We start from the raw sequence: 15,226 nt of genomic DNA, 5'->3' as shown, positions 1-15,226 counted from the left end.
AATTTATTCGTCTATAGACCAATTTACAATAGTATCGGACATGTCAAACACAAACAGAAATAATATATAACATTTACAATGTGGGGTAAGATAAGGGCAGGAAATTAGTTTTACGTTGATATTTTTTTAATGGCTTCATTTAGTGCTCCTCACAATTTTTCGCAAATAAATGTAGGAAATCAAATAGGCGTAAAATTTCGTGTACCATGAGCGTTAACAGAGCAATGAATAATATCATGTCGTGAGCTCGGATGCCTACTGCAGAAAGGTGAAAACAGGGTAAAATATGCACAGCTTTCAAAACGTCACAGGCTCATAACCAAAGTAACAGTATCTGTTACTATACAAACGTAAAGTGAGTTAAGAGGCCCCTCTCGTCTCTGAACTTCAAATATGCATTTGAGTGACAAGGTATTAGCTCGTACAAATAATTTTCGCTTGGGCACTGATGTTACAGGTTCATAGTGTAGCTATGAAGAAAAGTAGCCTTTCTTTTAATACAGTTCGTTAGGATTGTGTGTACTGTCTTGCCGGTAAAAGTTCTTTCTAGGCGGTAGCGCATATATGGGTAGAAGCTTTTATCATGTCCTTTCCGTCCAGCTGTAATGCGGTTTACTGCCAAGTGGCCGGGTTTTTCTAAAACATGTTCCTTTTCAGACAACGGTGGTAAAATTGGGCATTACGAGGTATGTGCTCTGGGGCCACGTGAGAAAAGTCGAACCCGCTCTCTAATGTCAGTGCGGGCATAATGTTCATTTATAACTCCTTACCCCCGTTAAATCGCAAAACCTGCCGTGATTCATTGTTGGTTGCATTATCGCAACATCCGTTATGGTTTCCTACAATGCGAATTGTGAACAAGACTGTTTTCTGTAGTGTAATACAAAATGTTCCGCAGAAACGTAAATTTCAATGATTTTAAGTTTGATGTTAATCGCTGGGTGGACGATGTCCGTGGAAACAGGAAACAGACGAAAAAGATTTTGCAATATCCAGTGATAACAATTCTGCCAGCGAACAGAAGGAACTTCAGGCCAGCGGTGAGTGTTTGTCCAATAAAATACTTTGTTGTAATCAGATGTTCTGAGTTGTGGTAAAGGAAAGTGTAGATCCAGCATTGAGTGGAAATTTGTAGACTTTCCTTTTCTATCTATAGAGTACAATTTATGTAGATGCAAATTCAAACTCACGAATTTAATTTTGTGGGAAAAAAATTGTTATAGTGATCATAATTTTTCAGAACGTAAAATTCAATTATCTAATAGTTAGTTTACATGTACAATTAAATGAACGAACAGAAAGTATCGGTATGTGATTGTGTGTACTAAAAAGTAAAATACTACAGGCTTTTAGTACACCTGAACCAGGAAGATTTAAATTGCACATAAATAGTTGTGAAAAGTAATGTTACGCAAGTTCGTTTCATCGTAGTGGCCCCAAAGACAGCGGCACCTGCCATATGTTACAAAGTCACTTTGTGAGATAATCGCCTCACACACGGATCGAACAACTAGTTGGACGTGTGTATGAGCGCAACCGACCAATTTCTTACCGACGATCGGTTTTTTCTAGTACCATCACACGACTGTCAATCGCCGCCACCCCTCCTCCTCTAATCATGCCTTGTCATGCTGTCGTGCCAGCTACCCAATCCGACAAAAGTAGTCTGTCACGGCGCGCAGGATGTTCAAATTGTGCGAGGCGGACGAAACTTTGACTGTGTCTGGAAGAATTTAAAGATTGCAGATGTTTGTGGGACAAGTCATGCCATTGAGAAAAACAAGAAGTGAAACATACGGTTTATTTTTACTTAACTTAGAGTGCTCATGCTAGTTGAGTTCTATTGTAAGTTATTTTTGTAGTCGATCTCTTATCATTGGGAACATTTCCATACTGGCTAAAATATGCTGAAGTTACAGCTCTTTACAAGATGGGGATAAAGAGATACTGTTAAACTATCAACAAATATCACTTTTGCTGGCTTTCTCAAAAAATATTTGGAAAGGTTGTGTTCAAGCATCTCCTTAAATATCTGACTGCAAGTACTGATGATCAAGTTACAGTTTAGATTTCTTAAGGGTTTTGATGTAGAGAAAGCTATTTACACCTACAGTGAGAATTTATTAATTCATTAGATAATGAATTAGAGCCTATTGGCATTCTCTGTGACCTGTGTGAACCACAGCATTCACTTAAGTAAATCAGAATATTATGGTGTCACTGGCAGTGTTGAGAAATGGTTTGAGTCTTATCTAACAGAAAACAATGGGTGTTGTTGCAAAATACCTGTATAGTAAGCAGTCAGTCTTCGTCTGATTGGGAAATAAATATGTGTTGTTCCTCAAGGTTTCATCTTGGGGCCCCATTGCTTTTTCTTCTGTACATCAATGACCTCTCATCTGTTACATTGCCGAACGCTAAGGTTGGTTTGTTTGTAGATGATACAAACATTGCAATAAGTATCAAGTCAAGCACAGATTTAGAAACAGCTGCTAATCAAATTTTCACTGACATTAACAAATGGTTTAAAGTTAATTCACAGTTATTAAACTTTGAAAAGACTAACTACATGCAGTTCAGAAACTGTAAGAGACTTCCTCCCAGTGTATATAACATATGAAGACATGCAGATTGAAGAGGTTGACAGTGTTAAATTTCTGGGATTACAATGTGATAATAAATTAAGTTTGGAAGGGCATACCACAGAATTGCTTAAGTGGCTAAACAAGTTGGTATTTGCAGTAAGAATGGTGTCAGATGTAAGAGATATAAATATAAAAAACTTCCATGCTCTGCTTACTCTCATTCTGTTACGTGATATGGGATCATATTCTGGGTTGACACATCAAACTGAGCAAAAGTTTTTAGTGTGCAAAAGTGTGTAAATAAGAATCATTTGTGGTGTAAATTCAATAACATAATGTAGAAACCTGTTCAAGGAACTGTGTTCTAACTACTGCTTTTCAGTATACTTATTCCTTAATAAAATTTCTTGCAAGTAATATCTCTATTTCCAACCAATAGTTCAATACATAGTATCTATACTAGGAATAAGAAGAATCCACATAAAGACCTAAAATCACTTACCTGGTCCAATATCCAGGAACACACAATTTTCAATAAATTGTGAGGAACCATTAAAAACTTGGTTCCAGATAAAGCACGGTTTAAACAGTTTGATTTTTTGATAGGCAACTCCTCCTACTCTATCGATGATTGCCTTAATAAAGACTGTTAGGCCAGCTTAAGTAAAAATTTGTTAGATTTCAGTTTTGATAGCACTTGGTCACAACAGTCAATATAGGTAATTTGTGTATGATAAGTTTATTAATAATGCATAACAATGTTTCATTCTGACAGTTTATTAATTCTGTAAATGTTAGCTGTTCCAGTTTATTGTAGTCATCTATTTCGACAATGTGATCGGTGTAGTAAGTTTTATATTCGAATGTTTTATGTTATACTTCCTGACATGTTCCACATCCACGAGTATCATCTCATTTCTTGGGTCTATGGAACGAAAACTGAATCAAATCTAATCTTTTAGTCCATAATGGTCCAATGTTGAATATGACTGTTACAGTAACTGTTTCCAAACAGTAAAGTACACAGCTATGAGAACATTGGAACAGGCTTCAAATTAATTCATAGCAAACATCATAATCCTTAATAAAGGAGAAATTTATTGTGCAGTTCCAAACAAGGGCCCATCCATGAAATAACTCCCGCGTTAAGGGGGAGGGAGGTGGTCGGCAAAGGGGCATACTATGCTACATGGGGTAGAGTCTTCAGCTTCTTGACGTTACATGTGTAAAGTTTTGTTTTGTATTCCAATACAACTTAAATGATGATGAAAAACTTTAAAACTTCACCCATTCTATCATTATTATTTACTAAGGTTTAAATTTGTGAGTATTGTTTGGCACGTGGAGCCGCCTGGTGTGATGATTGTTCATGCATGCTGTACCTACGATGTTACATGTTGGCTGCCTATTTTGTATGTCACAAGCCAATACTGCCTTTGAGGCTTTGAGATAAACTGCCATTTATCTGGTTTTGTCTGTTTAAGTGTTAATACCATTCAGTCAAAATGTGACTAGCTGAGTGATGGACAAACTGTGTACAGCTTTATGCTGTTAAAAATGTACAAAATATACAAGATGAAGTTAACACCTTCTAGCAAAGTTTGAAAAGTAATGGAAAATTTTGAAGGTAAAGTTAATTTGAAAAATCAAAAAATTGCAAATAAAGCCGATGAAAAAGAAACTTAAATTTTTTCACCAATACAATTAGAACCCATGGGCATAAATGTAAGTTTTATATTATTTTAAAATTTCCTTCTCACTACAAATATGAGGGTCATAGACGTCCTTGTTAGTGCTTCACATTGGATGTTCTGTGCACTGGTCAAGTTTCAAACTGTTCTGGCAGATGGCAGAACCACAGTACAGCATCAAAGTGGTGTCTACATAATGACTCAAGTTACAAACAACATTGAAATCTGGTTTTGCAGGACAGAGCGGATCAGGTTATGGTTTTTATTGTTAGTTTGCACAAAACAAACTTACTTTTATTTTCCCAAGAACCACTTAATTACACATTGCCTTAAAGGGATCAAATTAAACCAATGCAGCTGAAGGCCTAGTTAGAAAACTTCAGATACTTCCTGGGCTGAAGGCTTAAAACCACAGCAAAAACAAGAATGGCTGAAGCCCTGAACACAAGTTATAGAACAAACTTTCAAAATTTTAGTTATTAAGCAAATCAGTGTTCAAACTTTAAGTCAGCTGAAGGCCTTATCTTAAAATTAAAACAAACTAAATTAATGGACGGCTGAAGGCCTTGCACAGTACATCAGACTGAAGTGAAAATCGTAATCTAAAACCAACAGAACAGCGGTGTTCAGAATTGTTCAAAGGGTCCGCCTGAGGAGGTAGCACTACCGTAAGGTGAGGTGAGACAGGCAGCCAAGAGTAAGGTTAGATAATCGGATGGCAACCCAACCTAGGGACAGCTGAAGGACTGACCAACAACCTAATCAATTCCCTTCCACCCGACCAATGCTACGACAATGGAAAACATCAGCTGCACTAAGTCTTCAAAATTGGCATCTAAAAGCAGTAACCACTCTTAATAAAAAAAATGAACAAACAACTGAAAGGCTGTCGAACTACACGCCATGCCTGACAGCATCAACACAGCGAGGAAAAATGCACTGCTGGAAAACTACGCTAACGACCGGGGCAGGTAACTGGGGCGTTAACAGCCACAGGGCAGAAAATACGGCTGGTGCACTTCACTAATAAGTAACAACCATTTTAATAGTTAGACCACACAGGAAGATTTACAGGTTAACTGATCATCAACTTCAATGTCCAGGTTCAGTGGGCAATGAACTTTGTAGCTCTCACAGCTAGCGCCTCACCATCCAGCTGCATGTGCACGCCACCAGCGGTCCCGGCCTGACCTCACACAACGGAGACTTCCTTGCTGCCCTTTCCCAACCAACTGATTGCCACACACACCACCACAAGGAAATATAGTGGTCACACCAAAGGTGGTACAGCAGTACTAGAATAGGTAAGTGCTGCTGCTGCTGCTGCTGCTGCTGCTGCTGCCACTGACAGGCAAGTCAGCAACTTGTTATGGTAGCAACTCAAGGAGAAACAAGACACCACTCGATGGCGACAAACTGCCAAAGAACAAATGGCATCAACGCAAGCCAGCCATGGCTCAAGCAAGCTGTTATTGAATTCTTGTGTGCAGAAAAAGAAACACTGGTGAACATTTCATAAACGTTTGTGTGCAGTTTATGGCGATGCTACAGTTGATAGGAGCACAGTTGGTTAGTGGATAAAGTAAGTTACGGCCTCAGGAAATGCAGAAACAGAGATCTATGATCAGCCACACTCAGGACGTCGTGTCACAGCCACTGCTCCAGACAAGCTGAATTGTGCAGATGCCATTATTCGTACCGACCAGCGCATCACAACTCGACAATTGTGTACAGTTGTCAGTCAGCATTGGAAGTGCGTTCGCAATAATTGAGACTTGGATATTCAAAGAAATGCTCTTGGTGGGTTCCATGAATGCTCACAGTGGACCACAAGACGCAAAGGAAGGCCACTTTATCTGAATTGTTGGAGCATTTTGAGACAGACGGAGAGGCCTTTTTGCCATGGATCGTTATGTGGGACAAAAGTTGGGTGCACCACTTTGCGCCAGAAACATAAAGGCAGTCCATGGAGTGGTGTCATCCTCATTCACAACAAAAGAAGAAATTAAATATGACCCCCTCTGTCGGAAAAGTCATGGTGACAGTCTTCTGGGATTGTGATGGCATCTTTCATGTGGCTGTTGTGATGTTCGCCTGCTTTATTTCTTCATTGATGGTCCTGTGTGTCGAAGTACGGCGTTCCTATATTGGTTGAAAAATGGGGGTTGAAGTTAAACACTGACTACTTTAAATGATGTAGCCAACAGGTGCACATTTGTGTTTAACAGTTCTTTACTTTCACTGTTCACAACCCCCCAATAATACAGTTATGGTCAGTGCACTATTGTTCAACTTTTGATAAGCATCATTAATAGTTTGCAGGTAAACATCAACATATTGCTACAATAGTTAACTGTTGAACGTCTAAGAGCTGTAAAAACCTAACCACATATCTCACACACACACACACACACACACACACACACACACACACACACACACACACACATTGGAGTAACATTTATTGTTGTTGATCTAACAAACATGGGTTCCGCGTCTGAAACTCGGTCGTGAAGTGACTTGGGATCAAAATTCAGATCTATATATATCATCACAATAATGTCTGCCCCGGTAGCTGAGTGGTCAGCGTGACACTGTCAATCCTAAGGGCCCCGGTTCGATTCCCGGCTGGGTCGGAGATTTTCTCCGCTCAGGGAGAGGGTGTTGTGTTGTTGTCCTAATCATCATTTCATCCCCATCGACGCGCAGGTCGCCGAAGTGGCGTCAAATCGAAAGACCTGCACAAGGCGAACGGTCTACCCGACGGGAGGCCCTAGCCACACGACATTTCCATTTTATCACAATAATAGGCACTGAAACTACACATTGTTCGATGTTTAATTTACAGAAATTACAATTAAAACGGACCTGATTTAATTAACTGAAAACATTGAAAATTTCAGTCTTTTTAACAGTTTCTTTTACTAAAAGAGTTAGGCCAAATTATTTGTTTAAATGATGAAATTAACAGGTATAGTTATGCAAACAATACTTCGGACAAAACTGGTAACTACTTTGGAATTAAGGGCTGGCTTTGCGAACATATTTACAAATAGATCCTTTAAGAATACTGTTAGGTGTTCTTCCAAATGTTTATCGTTATTACAGAATTTATTTGTTTATATGTTAACAATAGAATTTAAGCTACGAAACAATCACTGACTTCACCCTATAATGAAAGTATTAACTAGGAATTATCAAAATAAATAGAAAATCAATTGCATACTTAAAACTAAGCACATAATTAGATCTGGTGTGATATTCTTTAAAACTGAGGGCCTACCTTCCTCTTTTATGAAAATGCAGATTATACTCATGTATGTTAATGCTAATTAGACAGACATGAAAAAATGAATTTTAAGGAGGCAGAGGGCAAAACAAGAGGGAAAGTAAAAATATCCCAGCTTGCTTCATCACAATGTGATGCCAAGAGTGTCAACCATCAATTCAGAGATATACTTGAAGACTCTGAATACTCAAGAACCGCTTCCAACATGTTCGATTGGACAAGAATCCAGCTAAAGTCTTGCTCTAACACGATAATGCATGCCCACACACAAGTCTTGAGAACCCGGCAACACATCGTCAAATTGGGCTGGACGTCCTACAGTCCACACCTGTCGCTCTCGGACTTGCATCTCTTTGGGCCTCTTAAAGATTCTCTACAAGGAACACACTTTGAAGATGGTATATTTAGTAGTCTGTGCCAAATCGAAAAATGGAACAACAGTTACATTCAGTTGTTATTCTCTACTTATTATAAAGAAAAATTAGCAACCGCATCTTTGCCTCTTCGAGGTAATTTCAAAAGGTACAGGGTCGATTTCAATGCAGTTTTTGCTGTTGTAGCTGAATCCTTCAGGATGATTTAGTATACATATTGTGTGCAAGGCCGATGTTCAACTTTTTACATGCTTCCTTTTAACTGCAGGAAGAAACCAAACAGGACCGACCAGAGGACACTTAAATATTTTAGAATGCAACCAAATAGAAGCAAGTTACCTCAGACAGCACCTAAATCAGTGCCTAGTTGGAACATCTGTGGGAATAAAATTGTAGGACTAGAATCTGAACTCAATAGCTTGCTGTTAGTATGCAATTCTGGCATGGCAGTAGATGAAGCAACAAAAAGAATGGCAGCATTAAGGAAAGACACGCAACAGTAAAAAAAACATACTGAAGAGAAAGATCTGTGCAGATGAAAACAGAAGGAATTCTGATTTTAAAATACAAAACATCCTTGAATAGAATGACAATATTATGAAAAGGACATATTGTTACTTAATGTAAAGCTGAGATGTTGAGTTGCTGATAGGCACACAAGACAAACAAGTAAGCAATCAACCAGAAGGCCTTCTTCTGAATCACATGGGGAGCACGCACTCACATGCACACGCAACAAGTCTCTGGCTGCTGAGGCCACAGACAGCAAGTAGCAGAGCATAATGGGAGAATGTTTGGGTGGTGGGGTTAAGGTGGCGGCTGGAGTGGAGAGGAGTAGGGGTAGGGGTGGGGGGGGGGGGGGGGGGGGGTGATGGTAGAGTTCTGCTTGTGGCGCATACACAGATGAGGTGGAGAGAGGATAAGGCAGGTAGATGCAGTTGGGAAGTTAAACCCAGGGGGCAATTGGGGGGGGGGGGGGGGGGGGGGTGGAGTAAAAAGGGAGAGCTGTGTGAAGCAACATAGTACATATTGTTACAGTAACAGTTCCCAACTGTGTAATTCTGAAAAGTTGGTGTCAGTAGGAAGGATCCAGATGGTACAGGCTGTGAAGCAGTTGTTCATGCAGACACCCAGCTTGTTGGTTGTCATGCCTTTGTACGAGGGTTGCCCAGAAAGTAACACACTGCATTTTCACCTGGGCCAAAAAAAAAAATGCTATGAATGCAGAATGTTACGTATCTATTGATTGAAGCCTCCTGAGTGAGCGTGTCAAGTTTCCGTCACTTTCCTACAGATAGCGTAGCTGCAGAACAGTTTCAAAATAGTGTCTGTAAGTGATGTATGTTACAAGTAACGTGCTGTCATTGAATTTCTCACTTCAGAGAAAGAAACTGTCAAAAATATTCACAAATGCTTGTGCAAAGTCTATGGAGCATCTGCTGTCGACATAAGTACGGTTAGTTGCTGGGAACGGAGGGTGAGATCACCCGAAGGTGGTTTGGCAGAGCTCCACAATTTTCAGGATCAGCATTGCCATGCTGGGCCATAGGTCGAAACAAGATTTTGTAATTGTAGTTGGACAAAAACAGACCAATGTTGCAACTTTTGTGCAATATGGGTTGGAACTGGCTTTGACAGGTGGAACGACGATGTCAAAGGCTTATGGTCGGTGACCAAATAGAACTTGCGACTGTACAAAAAATCTTGAAACTTTGTCACTCCATAGACAATAGCTAAAGCTTCTTTCTCGATTTGAGAATAGTTTTGCTGAGCAGAATTGAGCAGCGTAGAAGCAAAAGTGCCCGGGCAATCGTCAGGATTAATGCGGTGTGAGAGAACCGCTCCAATGCCGTGAGCAGATGCACAAGACAGCCAAAACAACTGGTTTGGAGGGATCTAAAGGAATCAAACAGCGATCACTTAACAAAGCAGATTTGAGCTTGTGGAAATCAGCGTCACATTCCGAAGACCAAACCAAAGGAAAGTTCTGACGCTGAATGTGATGCAAAGGTGGTGCAATCTGCACTGTATTCGGTATAAACTGAATATAATAAGTGATTTGCCCAACACAGACTGAAGTTCTTTCAAGTTCCTGGGTGCTGGCGAGTCTCGAAACGCAGAGAGATGTGATGGTGAGGGGTGGATACCCTGTCCGTTAATCATATGTCCTAAATACTGAATCTCAGTTTGAAAAAAATTGCACTTGTCTGTTACACTTTAGTCCTATCTGCAAAAGTACAGTAAATAAGGCACGCAAATTCTGCAAATGTTCATCAGGGGTGCGACCTGATAAAACTGTATCATCCAGATAATTGGAACAACCAGGGACAGTGGCACACAACTGCTGCGAATAAGACTGATTAATAGCTTGAGCCGAAGCACAACCAAATGGAAGGCAGTGAAATTTGAACAATCCAAGGAGGATGTTGATCACAAAATAGCGCTGCAATTGTTTGTTGAGCGGAATCTGAAAGTATGCGTCCCGCAAGTCCATCACGGAAAAGAATTTTCCTGCACCAAGCTTATCAAAACTGTCTTCAGGATGCGGTAAGGGAAATGTAGCTACCACTGCCCGGGGATTTACTGTAGACTTAGTCAGCAAAAATACGGAGATGACTGTTTGGTTACTTCACACACACTTTAGGCGAAGCCCATGACGACGCAGAAACAGGTTCAATGACACCACTGTCTTGCAGATGCATAAGTTCAGCGATCTGCGTCGCGCATTGCGTGCGGTACCAGGATGCGTGCCAGAAAATAGGCATGGCATTATCTTTAACTACATGCGCTGCAAAGTCTATGGCACAACCAAGGCCATCAGAAAAGAGATCAGGAAAATCATTGCACAATGTAACAACACTGTCTGCATGGTCACTAGCATTGATGTGAAGTACATTATCCTGAATTGCGAGGCCAAAAAGTTTAAATGCGTCCATGCCAAAAATGTTCTTCGCATCACTAGAGCAAAGTACCATACGTGGCTAGCAGACTAAACACGCCAAGCACTGAGATTTCCTGTCCAGTAAATGCAGTCAGCGTGGAATGCGAACGACGAAGCGGGGGCGAACCAAGCAAGTCATACGTAGATTTGTTCAGTAAAGAAACAGAAGCACCAGTGTCCAGCTGCATGCGAACAGAATGTCCACGAATGTGCAAAGTCACAGTTTCCTCGCATCGCACTGAATGCGAGAGGAAGTGTCTGTCAAAACTTGATCCGCGCGACGAGATGTTGACACACATGAAGCAGAAGGCTTTGAATAAATGGCATTAATGTCCATAGGCTGATGTGGATCATGGCAGTTGCCGTTGGGGTGTGTGTCATGCGAATGGGAGACAAGTTGTGAATTAGTTTCTCTTACTACATACAGCTTGCACGTGTCCTTTCTTATTACAGAAATAACACTGCACTTGACAGGATAGGCAACTGTCCCGTGGGTGGGCACGAAAGCAGTTCGAACATGATTTCAGTTTGAGTAGGTGCTAGGCGTGAAACTTGTTTATGTGCGCACGAGCGACGTGGCGTGGCTGGCCGTGCTTGGGCCAGGCGGGAGGGCACGTGTTGTGTCGCGCTAACAGTACACACAGCTTGGGTCATGTTGAACGCGGAAGTAGCCATGTCTAATGTATCTTGTCTGTCTAGCAAGTCCACTACTTCCTGCAAAGATGAGTTTTCAATTTGAGGATTTGCTCGCAGATGTGGTGATCCGCTACATAGCGTCTCCAGTCATTATATCTGCATATGAGCATCCACATGAGCAATTAGTCACAATCAGATGTTAGTCCCTGGAGGCCCGCTATTTTATTGGACTGAGTAGGGCTACGCCGGAGGCGAAAGAATTTGTAGCGTGTAGCTACCACATTTATGCTACCATTGAAGTGGGTGTCCAAAACGTCAATCACTTCATCGTAAGTTTTAGTTTCTGGGCGGGTCGTGGGAAACAATTTCACGAGCACATGGTACAACACAACACCCGCACTGTCAATGGAAAAAGGCAAGCTGCTCTGTACCTGGTATGTTGTATGCTGCGAAGTGTGCCTCGAGCTGGGCGATGTATTCTGGCCAGCGTTCAATGTCGGGATTGAAAACGTGAAATGGCGCCAGCGCCGGTACAGGCATTTGCGTCAGAGGTGCCAAAGTAGCTGCAGTTTGTAGTTTGACCAGTCCATTTATGGCAGCAAGCAGCTGCGTCATTTGCTGGGCCTGAAAATGTACAAATTGGACAGTGAAGCCTGACCAGTCCATTTATAGCAGTGAGCAGCTGTCATTTGCTGAGCCTGAAAACGTAAAAGATCGGACAGCGAAGCCTGTTCCTGTGGCGAAGCCATGGTTTACACAATTGAAAGCCTTTGCTGAGGCTAGCACAAAAAGAAAGCAGTACCGAGCAAAAAAAGGAAATGATAGGAGAGGGAAAAAATCCCATCCTCGTCGCCAGCTTTTGTATCCTGCCTGGAAGGCAGTGCGTGGGTCTGCTCCTGAAAACTGAAGGGTATGCCGAATGTAGGAAGCTAGGAGGAGCAGATGAAGTAGAACTCTTGGCACTGCAGTGTGAACTAAAATCACCTCTACTTAACTTTGCGTACAGATGAGCACGTAGGTGCGAAGCTGTACATAAAGTTTCAAAGTTACAAGTAGTGGTTAGCTCACTGTGAAATAGCAACAATGTTGCTAGGTCGTCTCCTTGGAATCAAATGTGTAGCATCTGCAGCGGTGCTCGTAGAACTGAACAGTGCCGGCTAGAGGGTGCTGTCATTGGTGTCTGTGTCAAGTGGCGTAGTGCCAATCTACGAACTTGCACCTACGCCTTGGCATCATAGCTATCGATACCTCAATTCCCACTCTGCACAGAGGAAAAAATTCCAGTAAGGTCATGATCACCGTGTTCTGGGACAATGAAGGTGTGATTCTCATTGATGTTATGCCAAGAGGCGGTACCATTAATTCAGAAGCATCTGTCAACACACAAACAAAACTCCAGATGTGCTGTCCACAGCTTGTGGTCTCGCAGTCGCATTCTCGCTTTCTGAGCACAGGCTCGCAGGTTAGATTCCCAGCGGGGACAGGGATTTTCACCTGCCTCAAGATGACTGAGTGTTTGTTGTCCTCACCGTTTCATCATCATAGCTCTTTATTCAGATGAAGTGTTGAGTGCTATTGACAAGGGATTTCACATGAATTCTGTATTTCTGGATGGCTTTTGACACTGTACCACACAAGGGGTCGTAGTGAAATTGCGTGCTTATTGAATATATTCTCAGTTATGTGACGGGATTTGTGATTTCCTGCCAGAGGGGTCACAGTTCGTAGTAATTGATGGAAAGTCGTAGAGTAAAACAGAAGTGATTTCTGGCATTCCCCAAGGTAGTGTTACAGGCCCTTTGCTGTTCCTTATCTATATAAACAATTTGGGAAACAATCTGGGCAGATGTCATAAGTTGTTTGCAGATGACGCTGTTGTTTATAGACTAATAGTCATCAGAAGATCAAAACAAATTGCAAAATGATTTAGAAAAGATATCTGAATGGTGTGAAAATTGGCAGTTGACCCTAAATAATGAAAAGTGTGAGGGCATCCACATGAGTGCTAAAAGAAACTCGTTAAACTTCGGTTACATGATAAATCAGTCTAATCTAAAGGCCATAAATTCAACTAAATACCTAGGTATTACAATTACGAACAACTTAAATTGGAAGGAACACACAGAAAATGTTGTGTGGAAGGCCAACCAAAGACGCGTTTTATTGGCAGGCCACACAGAAAATGTAACAGATCTACTAAGAAGACTGCCTACACTATGCTTGTCCCTCTTTTAGAATACTGCTGCGCAGTGAGGGATCCTTACCAGATAGGACTGACGGAGTACATCGAAAAAGTTCAAAGAAGGACAGCACGTTTTGTATTGATGATGTCCTACGTGATGTGTCTGATGCGATTGTTTGTGCTGCTAGCTTTTCTATCCCACACTCATCTGGAGCATTTCGTCGCCGGCAAGTCCCGTGGTGGAGTATGGTCATTGCTATTGCCATCTGTGATCGCCGTCAGGCTTTGCAACACCTTAAGAGGCACCCATCCGCTGTCAATCTTATTACCTTTAAACGCCTTCGTGCCAAAGCCCGATACGTATTCAAAGCAAACAGGTGTGTTGGGAACACTTTGTTTCTTCCCTAGGTTCGACTGTCCCTCTGTCACTGGTATGGGCTACACTATGCTCCCTCCAAGTTGCCATCGGCAATCTACCCTGCTGGGCCTTGCCCTCCTGGATAGCGTTTGCACCTTTGCACATACCCATTGATTCTTGTGGAACATCTTGCGACCCATTTTGCAATAGCGTCAGCATCAACCTCCTATCCGGCTGCTTTCCTTCTCCAGAAACAGCAGGCCAAAGCTTCCACCATATGTTTTACCACTTGCCAGTTAGAATCTTACAATGAACCTTTTGCTGGCCTACACTCCATTCATAACAAACTGCTTCAACATCTCAATGCTCCACAACGGCAACATCTTCTCCGGGTGTTCAACTGTTTTTGGCTCCAGGGTGACTTCCCTTCTCAGTGGAGGGATAGCATTGTGGTTTGGTCCTGAAGCCTGGTTGTTGTTGTGGCCTTCAGTCCTGAGACTGATTTGATGCAGCTCTCCATACTACTCTATGCTGTGCAAGCTTCATCTCCCAGTACCTACTGCATCCTACATCCTTCTGAATCTGCTTGGTGTATTCATCTCTTGGTCTCCCCCCTACGATTTTTACCCTCCAAGCTGCCCTCCAATACTAAATTGGTGATCCCTTGATGCCTCAGAATATGCCCTACCAACCGATCCCTTCTTCTTGTCAAGTTGTGCCACAAATTTCTTTTCTCTCCAATTCTATTCAATACCTCCTCATTAGTTATGTGATCTACCCATCTAATCTTCAGAATTCTTCTGTAACACCACATTTCGAAAGATTCTATTCTCTTCTTGTCCAAACTATTTATCGTCCATGTTTCACTTCCATACATGGCTACACTCCATACAAATACTTTCAGAAACGACTTCCTGACACTTAAATCTATACTGGATGTTAACAAATTTCTCTTCTTCAGAAACGCTTTCCTTGCCATTGCTAGTCTACATTTTATATCCTCTCTACTTCGACCATCATCAGTTATTTTGCTCCCCAAATAGCAAAACTCATTTACTACTTTAAGCCTCTTATTTCCTAATCTAATTCCCTCAGCATTGCCCCACTTAATTTGACTATATTCCATTATTCTCGTTTTGCTTCTATTGATGTTCATCTTGTATCCTCCTT

At 41.5% G+C, this 15,226-nt stretch overlaps 1 protein-coding gene across 1 annotated transcript in view; it reads left to right on the top strand.

Annotated features, from left to right (window-relative positions):
- LOC126458142 (nanos homolog 2) overlaps positions 1–15,226 on the top strand; it is a 63,627-nt gene that overhangs the window by 627 nt on the left and 47,774 nt on the right. The window lies entirely within an intron of this gene.

The sequence above is a fragment of the Schistocerca serialis genome, chromosome 1 (genome assembly GCF_023864345.2).
Source record: "Schistocerca serialis cubense isolate TAMUIC-IGC-003099 chromosome 1, iqSchSeri2.2, whole genome shotgun sequence".
Classification (NCBI taxonomy): Eukaryota; Metazoa; Arthropoda; class Insecta; order Orthoptera; family Acrididae; genus Schistocerca; species Schistocerca serialis.
Note: the sequence above shows the minus strand (reverse complement) of the source record. Positions and strands in the feature narration are given on the sequence as shown.